Source organism: Rhagoletis zephyria, unplaced genomic scaffold (assembly GCF_001687245.7).
Source record: "Rhagoletis zephyria isolate East Lansing unplaced genomic scaffold, Rhagoletis_zephyria_1.1 Rzeph_scaffold_00182, whole genome shotgun sequence".
Classification (NCBI taxonomy): domain Eukaryota; kingdom Metazoa; phylum Arthropoda; class Insecta; order Diptera; family Tephritidae; genus Rhagoletis; species Rhagoletis zephyria.
This window is the reverse complement of record NW_016157266.1, coordinates 8,550-15,989: the sequence shown is the minus strand read 5'-3', so window position 1 is coordinate 15,989 and position 7,440 is coordinate 8,550. Positions and strand designations below refer to the sequence as shown.

General features: G+C 34.1%; 2 non-coding genes across 2 annotated transcripts; one reads left to right on the top strand and one right to left on the bottom strand.

Annotated features, from left to right (window-relative positions):
* Positions 1-361: 361 nt before the first annotated feature.
* Positions 362-433, top strand: TRNAD-GUC (transfer RNA aspartic acid (anticodon GUC)). Its single transcript has one exon. It is a non-coding gene; the product is annotated as a tRNA-Asp (tRNA).
* Positions 434-734: 301 nt separating this feature from the next.
* TRNAD-GUC (transfer RNA aspartic acid (anticodon GUC)) lies at positions 735-806 on the bottom strand. Its single transcript has one exon. It is a non-coding gene; the product is annotated as a tRNA-Asp (tRNA).
* Between the last annotated feature and the right edge of the window lie 6,634 nt (positions 807-7,440).

Genomic DNA, 7,440 nt, shown 5'->3' with positions numbered 1-7,440 from the left:
TAAAAAGAATATCTTCTTGCAATTATTCATGTTATTACATAGAATAGTGTAGGCCATAGCCGAACTGATAGAGCTGGGAACTACACTTCGATAGATCGAAGATTAATTTTTTTAATTATTTAGGTAACCCAAAAGAGCAAAATGATTTCTTATTAATTTAATTCATACCTAATATTCACCTTTTTTGGCTTCTTGTTGGAGGTATTTAATCAGAGCATTTTTTTCTGTGTATACATTTTCATAAATGACAGTCTATGCTGTTAATCAAGGACAGCAGAGATTCAAATTAATCTTTACTCAGATTTTATTTACTTACTTTAATTATTTGTTTATATGGACTTTAGATGCCTTAGAGAACAAGTCCTCGATAGTATAGTGGTTAGTATCCCCGCCTGTCACGCGGGAGACCGGGGTTCAATTCCCCGTCGGGGAGACGTGAGAACATATTTTTTTCCTTTAACAAATTTTTTTTCTTTACGAACTGTCAAGTCGAAAGTGTCTAAAAATAATACTAATAAAAAATAGCCACAATAAAAGGATGGGCGTTTTTTAAATATATGTACATATGTATATGGAATATATAAAACGATCCAGTCTAAATTACTCTTCAAGAATGCTTTTTAAATATTAAAATACGTAATTGCGAAATAAATAGACACTTATTAATTATTTCGAGTAAAATAAAAATAATTTAAATTAAAAAAGGCACAAAATTATCACCGAAGAAAACACATCTCCCCGACGGGGAATTGAACCCCGGTCTCCCGCGTGACAGGCGGGGATACTAACCACTATACTATCGAGGACTGTCGTCGGTCGGTAGTTTGCGCAGGCAGTTTAAGCGAAGACTTTGCAAACACTTTATAATTAAGCTTGATAGCTTTTATATATGTATATGCCTGTGTAAATAGGATGTACACATATTCCTTTGTCAATTATTGGTTCTGCTCGTACAATTTGCTGCTTGAAAAAGATTTGCCCTTCAAGAGTTCTTGTTTCTTATCCGTGTACTATGTTTGTTCGTTTGTAAAAGCGATGAATAGGTACTAGAGATGTTAATTTTTCGGCTTTTTCCGATCCCGGCATTTTCGGGATGGTGTTGTCACAATCCCGGGATCCCGGGATTAGTCCCAGGATTTAGATATTCATTACTTTTCATTAATTTGAATCGAAAAAATTGCTTCTATGTTGTTTGAGGAGCTCTTCTACCATGAAATAAATGAAACCTACTGTTTTATTTAAAGTGGCGTTTTTATTTTTTCTCTCTGGCCGCAGGATTTATTTTGAAGGACTGTAATTTCAAAGATATGATTAATTCCAAAAATTATTAAATAAATTCAATGCGCAATATAGAATAAAAATATGGGTAACAAATGCATTGGAAATTTCTTTAGAATTTAAAAAATTTAAATTTTTTGGATTCACAAGGACGAATAGGTAATTTTTGAGCTGACAAAGTTAGAAGAACGAAATTCGAGGATGTTATCGAGTTTATATAAGCCCTTAACTTTTAATTTTTTCAAAAACAAAGATTGCGAAATTTCAAGGATAAGATTTTAAAATGACATTTTCAATATTTACCAGCTCTTCTGCACCAGAAGCTTGAATCTGTTTAAATTCTACATGCTCTCGTCATTAATTTTATACCCATACTTCTTCTCTAAGCACATTTCTCTGAACTTTTTTAATCATTTTTGAATTACTGACGTAATTTTGTTAACAATTTACTACCGCGCGGTGTTATATGTATAATGAGCTACACATTTATAAAAAAATATTAATTATTAAATAAAAAAGAAATATAGCCAATACTGGTGAAAAAAAGGAGTTTCTATTATTGCTATCAGTGCAAATTACAAATCATGAAAAGCCCGGAATTACTTGCCAAGATTTGCTAGAGATTTTCGAAACCTCAAAAAGTCCGGGAATCCGGGATCCCTGCAGTGAAAAGAAAAACCAATTTGAATAAATACTAGTTCATTAACTAGTATGTGCCTATAAATTCGCCAATTTCAAAGAACTTAAGCGTTCAGCGACATCTGCCTTTGAATTTCCCAAAGCCTAAAATAAAACGCAATTAATTGCTTTTCTTACAAATGTCGGCAGTGGCGTCGCGGCGGTTCTGGTTCTGAGATCGTAGGTTCTCGAGTCCGCTTGGAGGTGGTTAAGATTATTAAAGTTAAATCAATGTAAGTAAAAATAATTATTTCAATTTAAATATAAATAACAAATTCGAAAATCAATTGCATTGCAGAAAACACATATGTACATATGGGAGGAAATACTTGTGCCTTAAAAAAATAAATTAAAATGAATATTTTTTTTTATTAAATTTGAAAATTACAATAAAAACCCTAAATAAAAAAAAAATAAATTGAAAAAAAATAAATTAATTAAAAAAAAAAATTATAAAAAAAGATGAATTAAAAAAAAAAATAAAAAAAAAACTTTCCCACCGTCGGGACTTGAACCGGGGACCTCAAGCATTCCACGCCAGTGCTCTGCTCTGTCGGCCATGGTGACTGATGGCATATTTATGCGTTTCACAGGGCATGAACTGGCACACGATCTCATCAACTGTTATAATTCTACTAGTAGATGCTGATGCATAGCCTGACAAGTGACATCTCGTAGGACATCGCCATGTTAAAAATACCAGTCGCTAGCATTGTAGAGGTATAGAACGTGAACTAGTTGGGCTGAAAAGCAAACTGGTAGCATTTTAGTTCACAACTAGTAGCTTTCCCTGCAGGATGAATATATGTACATACATACATGCATACAAAAATTAAATGTATACATTTGTACGATGTTTTTTTCTCAGTGGCGCAAATTTGTATATATCATCTAAAAATGCCTTTTTTATTTTGAGATTATACAGCTGAAGGCATACAAACAGTTGAAGATTTACACATACATATATTTGTGTATGTACATACATACAAATTTGCAGTTAATATGATTTTAAAGTTTACACAAATTAATTTTTTTATTAATTAAATTTTTTATTTTATTCATACTTTATGTATACATACTTAGTATCCTAATCCAACCAAAAAAATTTCGATGTCTTGTGGAATTTTTAATTTTGCTTGCTGTGCTGAAAACTCAAATTTCAAACCTTCAGCTACAAAATTTTTTTCTTTTTCCATTTCAACACATCCCGAAACTACGAGCTCTACGTACGATCGATCAGCTGCTTGAACAAGTTCAGTAACTTGCGCACATATTAATGTCCCATTACAGCCATCAACATAACCCTTCCAAATTTGCAAGAAAAGTTTATTAAACAAATATTCAAAATACCGCGGGTCGGGAGTAGCTAAGATCTCAGAACATTGGCTCGCAGAGTTTAATCAGTATTTAGATTTTTACTCAGTTAGTGCCTAAATAGGTTAGTTTCGGACTTCGAATTCCCCCCTTAATTGATGTTAGTACCACCGATACCTGGATCCATTCGGACACAAAATCGGCGGGCAGTGGTCTGTCCGAGTCGGTAGGAGTGGTTCGAAGTGCCCCACTGATTCTAATTAAGGCAGCTCTCGGCACTCTCTCCAGCTGCTTGACATTGAATGCCTTGTTTAGTGCTAGTTTCATATAGCCAATAAACTAATTTAGGCGGGAGATAACAGCGTTCGCCAATGGCGCCTCTACAATCATATAACGTTACCGTTACCTTCTTGACTCTTCCCTCTAAGTTAGATTTTTTTGAAAGCTTGCTGTCCAAGTACCTACTTCACCCTGTCAGAGAGCCTTTGTGGAAGACCGCCCATTGAGGAAAGACGGCAATCCGATATCTTATATCTACAAGTAAAAAGAACAAGCTCCGTTTGCTAGGGTTCATACCCAGCCGGAAAAAAGAACCTCGGCTTTCAACCGAATTAAGGCAACCCTGTATAAGTTCAAACAGTGTTTCCAGCCACTTTACCTTTGTTATCATTGCTACAGACAGAAACTTTTGTCCAGAGCCACTAACAAAAACAACCCAAAGCAATGGCGAAAGAACTTCTCCTTGCAAGGTACCTCTACTCACACAACTCCGGATTGGAGCGCAACAGATTTGACAGTTCAGACCTGACAAGGTAGGCCCTTCAACCTTTTATTTGTTAGGAAGTTTACTATAGCCTCAAGCAAGACGTTATTAAAAGCACCCTCGATATCAAAGAAAGCGCCAATCGCGAATTCCTAATGCGAGAAAGACTGCTCAATACTCTCAACAACCATGTGAAGGACCATTTCAACGGACCAGCCCTTGCCCTTACAGAAGGCATACTGATTCAAGGATAAACGCTCACGTTCTCCAAGAATCCAGTTTCTTAAGTGCAGACCAATCAGTTTCTCCAGTGTCTTCAAAAGAAACGAGGAGATACAGATCGGCCTGAAGTCCCTGATTGATAAATGAGAGAGAGCAATAAACATAACTATAAATATTGATGAAAAACAGAAACTATTAAGACCGAAAAATTACACTAAAGATGGTACAACGCCGAAACCGGTTTGTCTACATACCTTATTTGACAAGTGAGGACGGAAAATCGTTCCCCAAAACAGCATACGCTAAGTTGCATATATTTTAGCCGTTAAGCACTTTATAACATACATAAGTACAACAATACAACACCAACTAAACCCGTGTTTGGTATTCATAAAATATTTAAAAAATAGAACTTTGCATTGAAAAAAAATCGTTTAAACAGTATTTAATATGTTAGTAATTATAAAGTTCATTCGAGCAAAAAGCAATAAAGTTTATTTCAAAAGGTTTTCAAACAAATAAAAATATGTATATTGAAAATGTTTTTAGTTATTATAATGCAGTTACGACTCATACACCCCCTCTCTCTCACTCAATTCCTTATTCGCCGCAAATTCCATAGAAAATTGATATTTTCCACAGAAAATTTACCAATTGCGGTTTTTTATTTTTGATAATTTTGTGTATTTTACATAGAACTAAATATTTTTAATAAATAAAACCAAAAACAATAAAGGTAGCGTAGTACTAAAAGGCATAAAGGATATTTAATAGACCATTTGGAATGAGCTAACAAGCGAGGGCGTGCACACATACATAGCTGACAAACGTGCAAAACTTTTACTAGTGAAAACAAAAACAAAACAAAAATGTGGAATATGTATAGAATTACAAACAAAGCTGTGAATAGTAACACCAACAAAAGTAACATCAATAGCTGCGAGCAGCTAAATGAGCAACATAGAAAAATAAATAAATAGAAAATTTTTAATTGAAAAGCAAAAGTGTAGGTAGGTGAGTGTGTGTATGTGTGCGTAAAAGTGCGGAGGCGCGTATAGAGGAAGTGAAAAGTTTTTCAATTAAAATGCAAAAACATAAAGAGGCCCGTGTAGGGCGCACACAAACTGGGCAAATAAGTACCCTGCAGGAAATGTATCTAATTATAAGCTAACTTCAAGTTGATTAAGAAGGAGCTAAAAGTCATTTATTATCTGCATATTTTCTTTGACGAAAGCTAACTATATTTGTATGGCGATGGGCGCGAAATAGTTAAGGGTGGTTTACCTCTGCATTAGATGTAGTCACGGGTGCTTACCTCTGCATTTGATGTAACTAACTTGTGACTAACTAGTTTTGGACATAAAATATCAATAGGGAAAACCAAATATTTTTTTTATTTTTATTTAATTTATTACAATTCATATTTGTTTCCATATTCTGCTGTAGGTGGTCCGATATTCGAGCTTCGTCAGACATAACTTCAAAATGATAATATGAAATTTCGATCTTCCTTTTATTTGTCCTCAATTCGAAAAAGTATTTGCGAAGTGCAACATATTTAAATAGAAACGCGTTTAAAGAAACTAATCTCGAGCTTTACTCCTGCATTACTTGTCCACTTGTTTCAAGTTAGCTTTTCGTAGCTAACTACAGGTTATATATTTTAGAGAAATCCCGCAAAAAAGCTAACTACAAGTAGGTTATTTTTTATCAATTGATAATTTTTTTCTGCAGGGTAGTAGATATTTGGCACACTGCGGCAGAACGATCGCTCTATTTATTAAAGAGTGGTTTGAACAGAAACTTACTTTGTATATACCCTGCAGGGAAAGCTACTACTAGTTGTGAACTAGAATTCTATCAGTTTGAGTTTTAGTCCAACTAATTCACGTTCTATCCTTTTTCAATGTTAGCGACTGGTATTTTCAACATGGCAATGTCCTACGAGATGTCAATTGTCAGGCTATGCATCAGCATCTACTAGTAGAAATACTAGTGCCATCATACCAGTTGATGATGTAATCTGCCAATTCGTCCGCGATGAAAAGCATAAGTATGCCTTTTTGCTCGCGGCGCTCCAACCTATGTTCAAGTTCTGGCGCAGGGAACATTTTTTGTATAAAATTTTTTTTAATTTTTATTTTTTTTAACTTATTATTTTATGAATTTTCTCTTTTAGGATTTTTATTGTAATTTCTAAATTTAATAAAAAAATAAATTTTATTTTAATTTCTTTTTTTATGACCAAGCATTTCTTTCCACATGTATGTTTTTTCTGCAATGCAATTAGAGTTTCAAATTTGTTATTTATATTTAAATTTAAATCATTATTTTTACTTACATTTAATTAACTTTAAAAATCCTAGCAACCTCCAAGCGGCTTCAAACCTGCGATCTCAGAACTAGAACCAGTAGTCTTCACGTGACGCCACAGCCGATATTTATAAGTTTTATTTTTGTCTTTGACCATTCAAAGGCAGATGTCTTCGAAATTGTCGAACTGGTTGGCAAATACTAGTTAATGAACTAGTATTTTTTCTAACAGGTTAGGCTTTTCACTGCAGGTACGTGTGTATGCTATTAGCTAAATATATGCGTACATATGTAGATACATACACGTGAATGCATTCGCCAATAAAGCTATCGGTCATGCTAAACTTGTCTATTCGTGCGAAATAGTTAAACAGACAAACTGAAATTTAGACAGACGCGTCAGGAAATAATTGTGGTATGCCACAAAGTAAAAGAGAGGCGTTGAACTAATTCAAATGTCTGCATAGTCGTCTGTTTGCATCCTTTTCCGCATGGACACATATATGTATATGTTAGTTTGTATCAATGAAAATTAGAGCGTAACAGAAACAAAAAGTTCACCGTACAAGCCTGAGCTTAAGGTATTTTTGCAAGGTTATTTTGAAATTTGGTTTTGACCGCACGTAAGGGTCGCATTTTTATCTTTTTTGTCACATCTGCGGAATTCTCAGTCAAATCCTAAATTCTAATATATCGATGTTGTTGTATGAGGAGGCAATGTTTTGGTTCATTAAAGTCAAGTACCTCTATCTGGTGGCTTACTCCCCAGATCTCAGTTACAGCTGACCAAAAATTAATAAACTTTTGTTAAAGAAGTATTTTGCTTATTCCAGTAGAATTATTAAAAATGTGTATTGCCGAAGGAAGCTGTC